The sequence below is a fragment of the Panthera leo genome, chromosome A2, assembly GCF_018350215.1.
Source record: "Panthera leo isolate Ple1 chromosome A2, P.leo_Ple1_pat1.1, whole genome shotgun sequence".
NCBI lineage: Eukaryota > Metazoa > Chordata > Mammalia > Carnivora > Felidae > Panthera > Panthera leo.
The window spans coordinates 42,462,689-42,480,611 of record NC_056680.1 but is presented as its reverse complement, the minus strand read 5'-3'; positions in this window follow the sequence as shown (position 1 = coordinate 42,480,611).

Genomic DNA, 17,923 nt, shown 5'->3' with positions numbered 1-17,923 from the left:
GAGAGAGAGAGAAGAACCACCATAGGCTCAGTTGTGATCATGTGACATTCAGCATCACGTACAACTCATATTGCAAGACATCACTCATTTATGAAGTTAAAGTTTATTAGAAATGTTTGCTTGCGTATTGGGGCGCCTGGGTGGCTCAGTCAGTTGAGCGTCTGACTTCAGCTCAGGTCATGATCTCGCGGTCCATGAGTTCGAGCCCCGCGTTGGGCTCTGTGCTGACAGCTCAGAGCCTGGACCCTGTTTCAGATTCTGTGTCTCCCTCTCTCTCTGACCCTCCCCCGTTCATGCTCTGTCTCTCTCTGTCTCAAAAATAAATAAACGTTAAAAAAAATAAAAAAAAAAAGAAATGTTTGCTTGCCTTGTGGAATACTCACAGAGCAAGTTACTTGCAATCCAAGGTTTTACTGTCTATCATATGTAACCATGACACAGAGACTAACCTACATTAATCTCCTATTACATAATAAATGTAATAAGTTTCCAATAAATAAGAATTTAGACAGTTTTTCTCTAGATATTTAATTAATGGATTTACTCTCCTAAAATGAATAAGAAAAACAATTTACAATTTACCAAGAATTAAACAGCCTTAATTAAAGATTTCTGTATCAATATTACATATACTCCAGGAAACACAAAACAATCTATAGGAGATGATAAAATTCTCAATGAAAATAAAGTCTTATTGTAATGAATTTCTCTGCGCTAGCAGTGATTAATCTCACATTAGAGAAAAATGTAAAAGACCAAAATTATGTGCTGGTTTATTATTCAGGGGTTTTAATGAGAGCAAATACTGCAAATTACTAACTTTAACAAAATGAATCTATTAGAAAGATATCTCCAGGAGTGAGTTGGAGAAGAGATGTTGTTCACTGAACCTACTCGTAGTAGCCAATAGACTTTTGTAGGTTATGACAGAATCAGGGAAGGCAGTGGGGACATTGCCTTCTCACAGTCCACACTGTAATGTATTGTCTGCAATCATTCCTTATTATCCCTTTTACCTTTACTCACAATTCAACTTAAGAACAAGCATGCCATTGCTGAGCTTTGGTGAGCTTTGGTTTCATCATTTCCTTGGCAGGTACTAGAGCAGGACGGGTAGAACTGGTACATCAGTCTTCTCTATCCGAAGTCCATTACCTGGATCTACATTCACATCAAAACTAGGGATACCAGGACAGAAATACACGCCCCCTCCCCCCACGCCCCCCCCCTTTCCCCATGGGAAGAAGAATTATTTTTCTACAGTCTTCAATCAAGAGCCAGCAAGGACATGAGGTGAATTTGGAAGGTCTTCTGAGACCTGCCAACAGCCATGAGAACAGCTTGGAAGATAATCTGCCTGGTGAGCTTGGAGATGACTGTATCCAGAGTTGGATTAGAGCCTAGTGAGAGACACCAATGCAGGTGCAACCAGGTAAGTTACATCTGGATTCCGGACTCATAAAAACTGAGGTAATTTGTTTGGGGATGTTTTGTAAGTTGCTAAGTTTGGGGGTGATTTTATGCAGAAATAATTAACTAATACAGACAATGATTTTGATAAGGAGTGATTTTGCCAATTATTACGCTGTTGCCCAAACTTTGCAATGCTGAAGCTGGAACTCTGCAAACCCTATTTTGCCTTTGCAAGGGGCTCACTGTTAGGCTCTTCCAACAGGGGCAGTAGAGAGTAAGGGAAGGCTCGAGGAGGCAAAGGAGACTTGCTCCTTCCTACGTAACTTCCTGTGGGCCTCCTGCTCTTGTGCCCATCACCTTGGCTATTCTTCTTCACCCTGGAAGCAGCTGTGTTTTTGTTCACATATGTTCCATCACCTGCAGAAACAGCCTCAGATCTTCATTGGAAATACCAAGGCTTGCGAATCAATGTTGCAGAATCTTGTAGGAAATACATTATTGTACTTTTCAATCACTCTTGTGGGGGATGGTCTGCTTTGCAGCAATGATAACTAAATTGACAAATTACCACTACCCTTGGGCCTGAAGGAGAGGGGGAAAGTTTTGGTTTCTAAAATAAGAAGCAGAAAGAAGTTTGTGCTATTTATTAACGCCCCCTCCTAAGAGAGGATATTTTCCCTTCTGATGAAATTCCTGCTGATTCTTTCATGGGATGAACCCAATGGGAATCCAGAGGGTAAAGGTGCCTATTAGTAGAATCCATTCTGATTAGCATCAAAAGGCACAGAAGAGAAAAAGGCATCATAGATCTGAAGGGGGAGGGGAAGATACCCAACTGAAAACCCTTCAACGAATCCTCAGGGCTCTGTGAAACGCAATCTAAAACCCATTGATCTAGACAGGGTGCACCTATGGGAAAGACACTCCTCTGGAATCCCACTACCGTTTGAAATTCTGCTGTAGATCATCTCATCTTTGTAAAGTTATATGCATGGATATATAGAGCCATAGACCAATAGACAGATCCATATATGGTTATATAATGTGAATGTTGATTAACATATCAAGATATTACTGGCAGTTATCATTTAATTTTTTTTTCTTTCTTGTGCCTTATATATTTTGTTTTCCCACGAGGAGCAAGTATTACTTGTGTCACCCTCAAAGTCATTAAGAAAAAACAACGTCTGGATAGAAAGATTCTCTTAAGCTTGTGACTCTTCTTGACTTAAAATGTAAATCATTCCAGGACAGTGAGAGTGGGTTAACAATGAAGCCATCGATCCTTTGGGGTAATTCAAATGCATTTTTAAGACTTAAAGACTTTGATGGGATTGCAAAGGAAGCCTTATGGAGAATGGAAGAGGAGGTGAAGGTGAAGAGATACAATAAAATCACCAGGCAAGGATTACAAGGGTTAAGTTTCTGAGTCAAAAGATTTTTGAATATTCCAGTTCAGTCAACAGCAGGACTACTGCTTGAAGAACAATGTCAGTGAGTAACAGCAGGTGATCACAGTGGCTGCTATACTGTAGGATTTGTTTGCCGACACTGAACTCAATACTTCTCCCAGTTGCTTGTATGCCTGATTCCCTGAGGTCCTTAGGTATTATCTAAGAGAGGCCCAAAACCCCCAGATCTAACAAAAAGTAATTGTTTCAATGTCTTGAACTCAACCTCTATACTTAAGAATCATGTCTCTGAAAAACAGTGACCCTAATTTAAAATACTAACCCTCATTATAAGGTTACAGTCCAGCCAGACACAGGTTGAATGGCCTCCAGTATGTTTGGGCTTTGGGCACATTAATTCTTTCACTGCACTCAGACCTGCTAAGAGATAGGACTCGCAGAACTCGGAGCTATATTTTGGATTGTTTGGAAGAATCCTATTAAACATTTCCTCCAAAGAAGTAATCCAGGCTTTTGAGAGTCAGCATGACACTTAAATGAATTATTCATGCAAGACTCTGCAAGATGGGCAAGTTTCCTGCCAAGAGATGCACAGCAAGGGGTGTTATAAAACTGAAATTGGTATGTGTAGAGGGGAGCTGATGGAGAAGATTTCAAAAGATGATCTCTTTGCTGGGGAAAAAAAAAAGAAAGAAAGAAAACCTCTAGACCCTTAAACCTTGCTTTCACAGCAGAGAGCTTTCTAAATGCTCTGATTCTCCCCTGCCTTCTCTTGTCGTTCAGAAGCCCAAGATGCTAAAACATAGTCCTCTCCTAAGCTAGTTTAATTAGAATAAGAAAGGAGTTATAAAATAGACCAATCAGTTCTGAAAGGACACGCTGGCATTTCATTGTGTGACTCTGGTTATTTCATTCTGTGCAGATGAAAGGGGTTTGAATGGCAAAGTTATTGCAGTGGCGGGGAAGACTCTATCTTAAACAAACAAGCAGGCGGCACATGGCTGCATGCCTTCCGTAAATGCACAGACACGAAAGTTAACTTCAGTGCTGACATATGGCAGCAGTACAATGACGATTGCCAGTCCGAGGATTAAAGCCTTTGAGTTTCCCCACATTTGCAGGATTTAATACTTTGATGCAGTGCTCTGCATCTATAAATGAATAAAGCTTATGTCACTGATGGTACATCCCGCTGAGCAGCAGTAAGTAAGCTCACAACAGAGATAAAAGAAGCCATACCCACGTAAGCAGTCATAAGAATAAATACAAACTACAGATATTACTTATCTGGTCAGGCCGTACAAATTCTGGGCGAACAAATCATTCAGCACTGAATAGTCTTGATAATGACATTATGAATAATGCAAACCATCAGCAGTGCAAAGGAGGCCATCATTAATGCAAAGCTACTCCAATGCCTCCAAAAATGCTCTTTTTATTTTAATTTATATCTTAGTGAATGTCAAATACACACTATTCACAATTAGGCTGGAGAGCTTAACAACCGTTTATTCTAATTCGGTCTCAATTAGGGATTTGCTGGCAACACAATCTTCCCTTTCAGCAAAGCACAAAGTGATAGTCTGCAGGTTATTATCCCAATTCTGACATTCTAAGAAATAGCAGCTGGAAAGTAATGAAAAATACATGCGAGTTTGAGGTTCCTGCTCTTTCTAAAATGCTCTTAAAGATTGTGTACATAATCTTTAGAGGAACACAAAAATGTTCTGCTACAATGAACTACGGAACATGTAAATACCTCCCTGGACTCCAAAAAAATGCTCACACTCAGATCATGAAACTTGGGCTGGGTGAGGAAGGCAAGTGGACGAAGAAGTGAAATGTTCTGGGTAATGGTTTCATTTCAAGATATTAAATGACAATTATTTATCTGTGACCAAAGATTTGCTGATTAGGCTTATGCTGATATTACTGAATTTCCCTCTGGAAGGTCTTCTGAGTTCCAAATGGGACAGTTTTTTCTCACACATCAGTGTCATTGGGACTGGGTAAAAAGGGAGGTATCTCCAAATTCACGCTCATGGTATGTTTGAAAAATCATTCAATGCTTACTTCCGTTCTCCTAAATTTTATAATTCCACATAATTCCTGACCCCCCCAAATGAGTTAAATGAATAGGAGTATTATTAATGAAGGAACACAAACTACCTTATTTCAGAGTTGATATTCCCCTTTTGAGTGCTTTTTTGATAATCTATGGTCCATAATATTTGTTGGACAGCAACTTGGCCACTTCCTAATTTCAAATACTAAAACTCTTAAGATATAATCATAACATTTCTCTAGAATCACTGCATAATTGATTACGCAGAAAAAAGTATTCCTTAAATTAGTCCAATCAATACATATAACACTACCCAAAAGTGTTTTCTACATATCTTAAAAGTCCAAACGATTTTGAGTTGTCTTTGGCAGAATATTGGATAATAGGAGAAATAAGTAAAAACCATAATTAGGCACATTTAATGGCAAATTATGCTATAAACCAAACTATCACCTTATCCTCTGGAAATTTCTTTTTTTTGAATTCCTATGAATTTTGCATAATTATTCATTAGACATTTGGTCCATGATGTCTCCAGTAATTAACATCATAAACACATGTCCAGAGTACATCAAAAAAGAAGATGCTACAGTTGGTTCTTTTTATATTTTAGTGAAATCTCATATTTGATCACGAAGGATGCATTTCAAATAACATTAGAATTAAATATAGTCAACACAATTTTAGCATTTTAATTATATACTTTTTGCATAAGTTATGTCTATGCAAACATAAAAAATTAGATTAGAAGTAAATATAAGGTTGCTCCAGCTTGTTAACATCTAACATGATATTTTTCATTACACACAGGACAGGAATTTCTAGTGTACATGGCCTTTACTTCTTAAATTCGTCTTAGGGAAAATGATCTATATCTATGAAAAGTTCATAAAAAGGATTCTAGGAAAATATTTGTGCATCTGGACTCTAAGATTTCATAGGTTATCTTTTTGATTTGTAGAGTTCCTTAACGTGGATGAAAAATTCTTGTAATTTTACATAAACCGAGCAGCTACTTGTTGAAATAAGAATGTGTATCAAACCCATTCACATGCTATCTGTCATTGTAACATTTAGCCAATATCCATAATTGTTGAACATACCCACTTGAAATATATCTGAATTCTTTACAACAAAACAGAATCAATAAACACCTAGAAGGGTTTTGTCATCTGCTTATTTTTAGAAATTGACAATATTAAATGATTTTGTTCACACTTCATTCCCATAGTTGCTGTTATTATTGATAACAGGCATAAGTTGGATTATCTTAGTGCCTAGATTTCCACTGGCACCTCTGAGTTTTATAGTCATTATTTTAGGCAGACAGGATCTTTCTGGCAAGTAGAGTGACTAAATGATGAACGTCTGCATAATGAAAGCTTTCAGGATGGTTTATTTTAAAGAAAGATGTAGCTAGTTGACTATGAAAATTAAGCACTATATTAAATTTTTAAACACATCTTACACACCTTTTTCACTGATTCATTTAAAGTGTGTCTAATACCTAGTATGATCCAGGCATTGATCTAGACTAAGAGATACAAAATTAAATAAAAGGGTACAGCCCACAAGGGACTTGATTATGGTTGGAAGGTCAGATAGTGACAAATGAAAATTAGACAAAAAAGCCAGGCATCCTCAGTTAGATGGCAAGATGTTCTAAAATGTCTTCCCAATTAGGTTACTGATGCTTGCATTCAATCTTGAAGGGAAAGTCATAGTCAAATAAAAAGTGAGGGCTACAGTAGTCAAGCCAAAGAAAATGTATTTCCAGAGGGATACACAGGTGCACCATGACCTGGGAAATCTTAGTCAAGATAAAACACTGATGTAGGAGAACAAAGTCCATCCTTCGCCAGACAGGAGCACACAGTGAGTAAAATGTACCTTCGGAAGTTTTAAAGGCTGATTTTTGAACCAAGTCCTTCTTATATAGCAAGTAATAAACCAGAGAATATTTTGGTTAACCCCAAAGATATTTTAAGGTTTAATTAGAATGTCATAATATAGTTTCAAAGAAGATTTAGTTAAATCAATGGCAAGGAGATAAACTCTAAGCATAAAATATTAACAAATAATAAAAGCAGAAATGTTATACTTTTATACATTAACTGATTACATCCTTGCAATAATCTTTTGAAATATATAGTATCATTGCCAACTTACAGATGAGGAAACTGGGGCCCAGAAATTTAACGGAGGTATGCTAGACTCTTTACAGATGTATTTCTGACCCTGTAATGGTGATATCAGAGAGGGAGAGCTAAGCCTTTTCGGGGGACTTTCATTAAAATAGAGAGAGAATAGACCTTTTCCTAGGCTCTAAGCCTGACTGACTGTAGTAATTTTATCTATCTTTATCAAGTATTGGCCATTCATTCATGTCTGGCTGTTAAGATCTGCACAAGAATTACCTTAACTTCTTTCTAAGATTGTGTGTTTTTCTGGATAGCCTTCAATACGCTTATTTTAGAGGTGGATAACCTTGAGTGTACAGAAATTTACAAAGTGGGTTCGGAAACATGCACTGGTGTTTACAACACATGTCCATCGCTTGCCTCAAAGTACAACGTCAGGATATGCCATCCAAAACCAATGTAGACACATACTGTGCTGCACAGGTTATGAACATAAAATAATTTCTCACGCTACTCAGTTATAATGGATTTACAAATACTTATTTTTTTCCAGGGCCTGTTTGATTTTACCTATGTATATTATGTGCCTGGTACTCTGAGCTAGGTAGGATATAAAATTAAAAATAAAACAATCTCACAGGGAGAAAGTTGAATTATTGAGCCATAATTTCAAATTGAGTTTCTGGTGAGCACACAAACCATCTGAGCTTTGCACTCATGTTTTCTATTGTCATCAGTGGCTCTGTAAGGAATTACAGCATCTCATAATTCAGACTTGTTTATTTCAGGGTTAACAGCACAGAAAGTGAACATCTTTTTATGCTTAAAATATATGGGTGCGTATTAAAAGTGTTGGAAATGATGTTTGTCCTTGTATCTAGGTAAAAATAAAAATGGCCATTAGGTGCATTTTATTCTTTCTGAAATATTGATTGTGTGACAGCTGTGTATATAACGCAACTAGGTACTATGGGAGCAGAAACCTAGTGCAATACAACTCTGGTCCAGCTGAGAAAAAAAAAAAAGCATATATGGGTACTTGTATAGACATTTATTTTAAAAAATAAGAATAAGTATAATATGATCTATCAACAAAATTGTAAACCTTTCTTTAAAATGGAATAAACATTGACACAAAAACACAGTGGAGTTATCAAAGTTAGAGAGATGAGTATCGTCAAAGTACAGTTTTGAAAGAACCAATCTTAATCCAAGGCAATTTTTAATTGAAAATTCTTGGTAGCATGCAGAAACCTGCCTTAGTGAGCACAGTTTATGATAGGACTTTTTAAAGAGGCTACCTGGGAGTTCCGTGGAATCCAAGAACAGGAACATAGCTTGCCTCACAGAGGATAGAACTAGGAGCCAGAATGCCCACTGGAAACACTCTTCCCATACCCACGACTCTTGCTTTCTCTTTCTGTGACTGCATGGGCTCTTACTTTTTGCTTCCTGCTAAACACAGGCCGCTTTATGTAGAAGCCCAGAGTATGGACTCTCAAGTCAGCCTGCCTGAGTCTGAAACTCAGCTTCTTGCTTACTCACTCTCTTATCCTGGGCAAATGATATTTAGTCACTATTGCTTCCTTTTTCTCATCCATTAAGTGGGAATCATAAAAGTGCCCACTCCATGTGGTTGTTGTTAAGCATGAAACGAATAGGAGACATTATTCCTTATTCTCTGGAATTTTCCACACCAAGACTTTTTTGGGAAGATGGGTTTTATGAGTTATTATGAAAAATGTGTTGTTTTATGAACAAATTAGTCTGGCAGACAGTGGGTTAGAATACCTAACTCGGCATCTTGACTACAAGATTGCTCGGAACCTAATCTGGGACCATGGTGAGGTGAGTGTGACAGTCTCTGGAGCAAAATTTCAGCAGGCACCAAAAAAATCAGTAATTGAGAGAAATATTTTAATGTAATTTTAAAAATTGGTGAACTATAGCTGGCAGGCTAGCTGCCTGCTTTATAGATGAAATTTTATTGGAACTGGGCTGAGATGAGGAAGGAAGGGCCATGAAATGCAGTATTAGAATACTGTCTTCATTTGAAATTTTGACATTATATTCATCAGGGGTTTCATGCATTAAATTTGATTTTTAATTAATATTGCATTGAATATCTTTTATCTTAATTACTGGAATTTGGGCCACCCATTGAAGTTTTAGACCCAAGATGCGGGCCCAAGGAGACCAGGGTCTCCTCACCCTGGTCCTGGTCCTGAGACGTTCATTATGAATCAGCAAGCCTATAGCATTTTACTAATTGGGACAATCACAGAACTCTTTTTTGCATGGAGCATGTAGGACTTGTGTTTGGCAAAAGACATCCAGGTTAAAAATCTTGAATTGCCCATGTTCTTCTATCCCCTTTGCCTTTGGCACAGAGCTCCTAGTTCCAAAGAAAGGGCAAAAGGATTTTAATAAAATAAAACATGGCTGATATGAGATTTTAAGTCCAGTAAGTTATACTCTGCAGTGTATTCAGAATTAGTTTAGCAACCAAAGCAGAGAGTCACTAATGGGTTGCCCACATGCTGTTCAAAGGGTCTTATTCTGAATTAGAACTCATTCCCAACCACCTTTCAAGGAGAAGGCAAGGATTGAGCCTGATATATCATGTAAGTGAAAAGGGCAAGGCCAATTCTAACTGGATTAGGAAGAAACATCTCTAGGGCCAAAAGCTATGGTCATCTGAGACCCCAGAACAATAAGGGTGACTAATTCAGAGAATTTAAGCAAATGAACAGAATTTCAAGCAAATGCTCTTTCTTTATCCCAGCTTTTAATAACACATCCCCTACTTCTTTGAACCACAGCAGAACTTACTCCCACATTTTTTAAGACTTATCATAGTTTAGCTTGCTTTACAACTATTTGTCAAAAGACCTGAGTCCTGACTTTGCTTTCAGAAGCTGTGCCTCCTTGGGAAAGTCTCCAGCTTAGAGTTCTCAAATACAAAATATATTTCTATCTGGGTATTTCATTATGCCAGTTGGAAACCGGACATCGTTTCTTGTTTCATAAAGGAAGTTGAAGGTGCTTTATTAAACTCTTAAACTATCCACAGATATGAAACAATTCAAACCTCAACTTTCTTGAATGATTCCTTAAATCAGAAATTATATTACTCAAGACCAATTATTATATCAGTACTAATAGCTAACACGTACTCAGCACTTTGGCGGCTGGTACTACTCTGAGTGCTATATTCAGTTTTGAACTCATTTATCCTCTCCAGTAATCAATGAAGGTGATGGCACTATGACGCCACTTTTAGAGCTGAGAAAACTGTGTCTGCCTACAGAGAAAAGCAAAAGGATAATATAGTTTGTTTCATTGGAATGCTATTTTACTTTGATGTCATTTTCTTATCGTAATAAAATGTTTTTTCCTATCAGTATAACAAACTCCAGGTCACATGCCCCCACATTGTAGCTGAGCCTCTGAGAGGGGTCCCTAAATAGTGTAGAAAGGCAGAATCAAGTCTTTTTGTCTCACAAAAAGTGTAGGAGGTTTTATTTCTCTGCTTTCACCCACAAGCATTTTCTCTAAGCACACATAGTATATACTCGGCCTACATTTCCTTTCTGTGGTTCTGCCTGTATTACCAGAACAATCCCATGAAAACACTAAGATTCATTTGTTGTCCTGAGCCCCTTTTTTCACTAATTAGGTTAAGAAATAGCAGATGCCTGCAACTACCCATGCCTTCAAGATCCTTATGTAGTGTGGTTATTAGCCTTGAAATGTCTGGATCAACCCTGTTCAATACTTAACTGACAGAGTTGGTTTTTTTGTTTTGTTTTGTTTTTTTTTTGTTTTTTTTTTTTTATTTTTTATTTTTTTTATTTTTGGGACAGAGGGAGACAGAGCATGAACGGGGGAGGGGCAGAGAGAGAGGGAGACACAGAATCGGAAACAGGCTCCAGGCTCCGAGCCGTCAGCCCAGAGCCTGACGCGGGGCTCGAACTCATGGACCGCGAGATCGTGACCTGGCTGAAGTCGGACGCTTAACCGACTGCGCCACCCAGGCGCCCCTTGTTTTGTTTTTTTAATTTATAGTAGTAAAAGAGGAAAAGTTTGCAGTCCTAACTACTAAGGAAGGCTCTGAACAAACTCCCTTGGGGTAGATAGGTGGGGCAAGAATGCAAGATGTGAAGGTGTTTTCCATACTAATAGACCATAAAAGGGGAGAAGTGTGGGAATCCAAATAGATTCTTTGGCATTAAAACAATTCTATATCATGCTGGCATCTAGCTAAACAAGAAAAACAAAAAACAAAAGCAAAAACAACAAAAACCTGCCTTAAACAAGAGCCACAGCAGGTGTCAATTAAAACAATTTCTTTTTATTTTTAATGTTTATTTTTGAGACAGAGAAAGACAGAGTGTGAGTGGGGGAGGGGCAGAGAGAGAGAGACAGAGAGAAAGACAGAATCCGAAGCAGTCTCCAAGCTCTGAGCTGTCAGCAGAGGGCCCCATGCGGGGCTGGAACCCGCCAACTGCGAGATCATGGCCTAAGCAGAAGTCAGACGCTTAACCAACTGAGCCACCCAGATGCCCCCAAAGCAATGATTTCTAAATGGAGTTACGAATCGAAATCATTTGGAAGGCTTTTTGATCATATTTTTGTTTGGGCTGTACCCCCACATGCTGATTCAGTGGGTGAGGGCCCAGATTTTCATGACCGTGTGTACGGCTTTATATGGAGGAACATGGAAATACAGGCATGCATATGCATGAATGTGCATACAGGAAAGTCAGGGTCTGTACTGAATGAGAGTACCCAGTCCGGAACCAGCTACCACATTCAAATTGCACTTCCTATTCCCTAGCTGTGTGACCATGGACAGGTCACTTACCATGTTAGGTCTGTTTCTTCCCCTGTGAAAAGGAAATGATAATACTAGAACTTACTTCAGAGGGCTGTGTTGGGGATGAACTGGTTTAAAAGCTTAGAGTAGCATCTTACACATAGGAAGTACTATAAAAGTTTTAGCTATTGCAATTATAACAAGAACAACAGCAATAATATGTTGAATATGTGTGCAGACATGAGAGTCTATGCACGTGCACAAACTTGTGATGTGAGTTTGGGTCATTCTGTGAGGCAGCTCAGAAAGTTCCAGGCCACCATGTCAGGACTGTCCTTGACCTTGTAAGAACAGCCATCCAGGGGGTGCATGAGTTTATGGTGAGTTTCTGCAGTGGCTAGATCTTCTGCAGAAAGAAGTGGGAGGGGCTTAGCACACATACCCTGCTTTCTCTGCTCCCCTACCCTCCATTATAAGGAACTGATGTGAGTGCAAACAGGCACATGATCAGCACAACCACAGGAGTAGTCTTACCCAGAGAAATGATCCTGTGCATGCATTGTGGATACAGATACCTATTATGTGTAATTTGAAAAAGCTCTGCAGGCAACTCTGGCTTGGACCACATTGAAAACCACTGAGGAAAAGAGAATCCCTACACCTGCAGCTGCAGTGTTTGTGTAGAGTTAGCCTGTCAGCTCAGGCTTTGCATACAGTGTTATTGTGAAGGCCTGCTAAATGCTGGTTTCTAATGATGGGCTCTATGTTTCAAATAACCCTAAAGCATCTCCCTGACAAAGCAGTCTTCTTGCATGGAGACCTTTAGATCTACAGTAAAGCAAAACCTCCAAACGAAGATCTTCGTTTTTCATATTCAAACCTTTCAGGATAATTTCTGTTAGGAACCACAGTAAAAATTAAGTAGCAGTGTAAGTAAGCCTTACTGAGTCACCATTATGACCTAAGGGGGAGCCAAATAAATAAATTGACAAATAAAAAGTGACATTTACAGTTCACAAAATAAAGTCCCAAATAAACAAGAAATAGATGGACTTGGAAATTGCTGAACATGTTTCCAAAGGCAGAAACTCCCAGTGTTGTCGAGCCAAATGTGCGCTGTGACCTCCCTGATCTTTCCATAAAAAATATTAAGGAATTATGACACTTGCAAATTATTAAAGAGGGACAATAGTATACATTGTAGCAATAACATTTTAAGTATCTCTTATAAATAAAACAAAAGTTCAAATTTTAATTAGAAAAGGTTAATACAAAACATGTTGCAAAAAAAGAAAAGCTATCTTTTCCCATGATTTTTATATGAGAAAGGAGGCATAAAAATGTTGGATTTGAAGAATCTGTAAAGGGAGAAGATGTACAAACATATAACCTTCTTTGCCACTTCATTTCCAATATTTTCACTCCATCCTAAATTGTCTTGACCCATTGTGTTAGCCTTTCTCATTTCCTTTAAAGTATGTCCACACCTTGTTTTCGCTCCCTTTTGCCAATTTCAGCTTCCCAATAAATTTCTTCCACCTTTATCTTCTTTGGGGACTAAAACATCCATACCCTTCTCTCCTTCTTGGTAGATTCTCCTGCCAGATTCATGAGTTCTTCTTCTGTATTATTCATCCTTATGCATTATTTTTGCCCCCCTCTCCCAAGTACTGTACCTCTCAGGTAATTTTGGTTTCAAGGAACGAAGACTTGATCAAAAAACCTTAGGAAAATGGGGAGATTTTCAAAGGATATCCATATATGGCAACTCAAGAATGCCTTGGTGGTCATTCTTATGAAGGGCAGAAATGCAGGCAGCTCTAAGGTCTAGCCATGTCTCTGTCTCTATCACAGGGATCTTGCATATTTGTGCTTCACCAGATATTTACTCAATTTTTACTTATTTCTCTCTTTTCCCCCATCACTCTAATCTATGTGGACTTCGTCCATTGCCTATTACTCCCCAATATGTCAGCCCAAAGACCAGCATCAACATGACCTTCCAGTTATGACGGCCAAGCTCATAGTCATTTTTACTCCAGGATTCTTAAATACTCTGTATGAAAGGGGTAAGAGGCAACCACTTTTCCAGTCAACTGTACCATAGAATCTGGTTCTGTAGACTGCTGCCTAGTCAGAAAGGTAATGGACAGACATGGACAGGAATAAACCCTTTTATTTGCTTAGCACACAGGCAACCTTCCATATCCCTCCTAATCCCCTCAGAACCCCTTATAATACAAAGCTCATTGGCTCATTCCCATAAACTATCCTCTTGCGCACGCGTTCCCACTTTCTCTCAAAAAAGTTTAGTTGTCATGGAGGAATGGGCTCATGCTATTTCAGCAGGTCACGAAGGGAAAGGTGGGGAAAGCTACATTTTTTTCTATTTTATGAGCAAGGCAGAAAAAATGATTTTAAACACGATTGTAAAAAGAGAGCTGGTGGGGAAGAGAATAGTATACCTGGGAGGATGCTCCCAAGATGTGTGTAAGAGTATGTCTCCTCAGTCCTCCCAGAATAGGGTTCCCACACCCCAGAACTAACGTGCTGCCCTTCCCATGACCCTTCTCACTGTGGGGCACCAGGACACAGACTGATATGAGGGGTAGAAGCTTCATCTAAAGAAGAAGGAAGTGATCTCAAGTGCAATCAAATGCCATCTTACCCATATTTCATGGGTGTACACGAAAACCCAGAAACAGTCTGGTGGCTGGTTGTAGCCCTAAAGCTGGTGGACGGTGAGTTACCGAGGAGCCTCCATGTCCAGGAACAGATCACACATCTAGAAAATACTCAACATCAGTTGGAAAGAGTTAATGCCACCAAGGCTGTAACATAATCTCATATGGGCAGGGGATATGTAAGGATAGTGATTTCCATATCCATTTATTTTCTGATTGTTGAAAGAGTATTTGTCCATAGTACAGATAATTTCATATTTCCTTAGAAACTTAAAAGACTATATGAAACGAGGCCACACTTTTGGATCAGCATATTGGAGGTGCCTGACAGAACGCCCCTGGGACAGAGTAATGAACACTGGGCTTGAAGTCAGGTTAGAAAATGTGCATTTCAGAGCAAATTTTAACAGTGTGCGGTGTGAAATGCCAGCTGAGCAGGACTGCCAACAATCTCCAATACAATCATTCAGGTTTAAAGAGATCACTTAAATGACGCAGGGTGAGCAAGACCTGTAGGCAGTCAGTGAGCATTGGTTCAGTTTGGGGTGGTTCAGTTTGAGATGTTAACTTAATGACGATTGTTGGCATGATGTCAATCTGAGCATTAGGGGTTTTACAAATGGGTGAAGCATGCTGCTCTCCCTCAAAATGTGTGCATGTTGTGCACTGTAGATGTCTTAATTATCTATTGTTGTCTATCTAGCCAACCCAGCTCTTAGTGGGGCTTTCAAAAGCAATTACCATTTGTTGGCTCCCAAGTCCACAATTAATGCCGGGCTTACTGGGCATGCATCTTCTCTGCAGAGATGGAGTTGACTTGAGTTACTTATGCAGCTGCATTTAGCTGGAAGCTTGGCTGAAGCTTGAACATCTAAGATGGTTCACTCACATGGTGGGTGTCTCAGCTCGACTAATTGGAGTGGCTTGTACTGTTTCTCTCTTCCTCTCTTCATGTCTATAATAACTCGCCAAGCTTTTAACATGGTAGCTGGATCCCAAGAGGGTAAAAGTCAAAGCTGCCAGCCTATACCTGGAAGTCTCACAACAGTACAAAGGCCACTTTCTATTGTTCGAGGCAAGTCCTAGAACCAACAAAGGCTTAAAGGGAGGGGAAAGAGACCTCACCGCTTGAGGAAAGAAGTAGACAGGCATTCAAGGATGAGAAGTATTAGGAACTATTTTTACAGACATCTGTCACGGTATATAGGAAAGCTATACAACTAAGGATGCATGATACTAAACATAAAAGAAAAGGTAAAACGAATCACAAATAGCTCATGTTTATTGAGCACCTATTTTTTCGCAGATACAAAATCCATCTGTATCTATATCTATATCTATATCTATATCTATATCTATATCTATATCTATATCTATATCTATATCTTTATCTATCTGTATCTATCTATCTTGTTAAATCCTAGAAAATAAAATGAATTCTGACCAGTATATATGAACTCTGTAGATTAAATCACATTTTCATGGAAAGAAAAAAGATATTAATATCTTAATTAGACAAGGGAGAAAAGGCAAAGTTTATCGCAAGCCAAGAGAACAGCAGGAAAATGGCAAATTGCAGGGGCTAAGGAAGAAGCTTGGATGACAGGGGGGTATGTGTGTGTATCTATGTGTGAGTATTTACAGAGTGAGGCACAAAGCTGGAACATGCAGCATGGGAGACGTGGGTGGAAAAACCTTAGGAAGTGGATGGCAAAATGAGTTAACTGTTGAGGACATTACAGCCAGAAGGGCCAACATGATCTGTGATTTGGCCGTAAGGGATATTTCTCAGATTTTCTAATTTCCTCAGGGATGAGACCATGCTAGCCTTTTCACCATTGTAAAACACCCAGGTTCCATTTAATTTACTAAATTAAAAAGAAAAAAAGTATATCCAAATTTAAGTCCATGTCCTTAAGTGTATTTGGTGACACCATAGGTATCAACGGTTGTGTGGAAGGCACCCTGTTCTACCCTCATCAACGCCTTTGCCCTCCATGACTCACGTATCTCTGGTAAGAGTTTTGATCATGAAGATTCAGACCCTACTGTGCTGGCATACTGCAGGCACTGAATGAGTATTTGCTGATGGACTGATAAGCTGTCTTCCTTCTGAGTCAGCATCCCCTCCCACTGCCTGCATATCCTCTGCCAAATGATATTACCTGAGGAGTCCATAATTGACCCTGTCATTCCCAAGGAGGAATCTTAGGGTGTCTAAATGCCTCTTGTCAATGCTTGCTAGGGCACAAAGCTCCATTAGCATCGCTCTCAGACTGTCACCCTTCAGATTCACAATTTAGAAACATTCCTGCAACACCCTGGATGCCTGGTGGATGGATGCCATTTTGGAAATCATGTATCCTTTGGAGATATGAGTAATTGGCAAGCTGGACTGCAGTGCTCTCATCAGACGTTAGAATGTTGCCAGTAATCAAACTTATTCTCATGTCAGCTGCTTTTCAACATCATTCTTTTCCATCTTATAGCAAGACACTTTCTGGGTTGCACTGAAATAAGGAAATGGCAAAATGCATGAAAAAAATGAGATGAGGCATTCTGGATTTGGCAGGGACAATTTATGAACACACTGTGGAAACAAGAGATTTTATTGGAAAGTTATGAGGCAAGAGTGCATCCTAGTGGATGGAGCTTTACACTAGAGATAAAAAATACATATGTTTTTTCCTACCTAGATGGCTAACCTCATGAACAATTTTGAAAAAGGTATTTTTAGTCTATGGCTACTGACCTTCTCTGAAGAGTTCAGATTATCCTTTCAAAGATAAAATGTACTAATGTTCAGCTATCATCTATTAATTTGATTTTGTGACATGTAAGCCTCCAGCTTAAATGAATTTACTTTAAAGGAATCAGCTGTGTTTTTAAAATGGAGACATATAACAATACTTGGGGAAATTGGAGAACATTATCTTGGTGTGAAACCAGTGCTGCTTTTCTTGCTTAGTATTTTTATAAAGCTCTGTGTAGGTTTGGAGAAGAGGAGTAGAGAAAGGAATAGAAAATCTGAAAGGTGAAGTTATTAGTGGTTAGACTTCATTTCCCTGCATGAATATTCATGTGTTCATTTCAAAAGTTTGTATTGAATTTCTAAGAAGCTTAAATTTAACTGTGTATTAAATAGGATACCATCAGCTATACGTTATAGAAAAATCTAACTCATGTGTTAAACACTAGGAAATACATTATCTTATATAACAGTGTCTTGAGTAGGCAGTTTGAGGGTTGGTTAATTCTGTGGCTCAGCGAAATCAGTTACCCATGCCAACTTGTCTGTGATTCCCCTGACTGTCACCTCAGTCCCTCAAGGCAGCTACTAGAGCCCTGAGCATCGCATTATCACACAACAGTATCCAAAGGCAGGATGT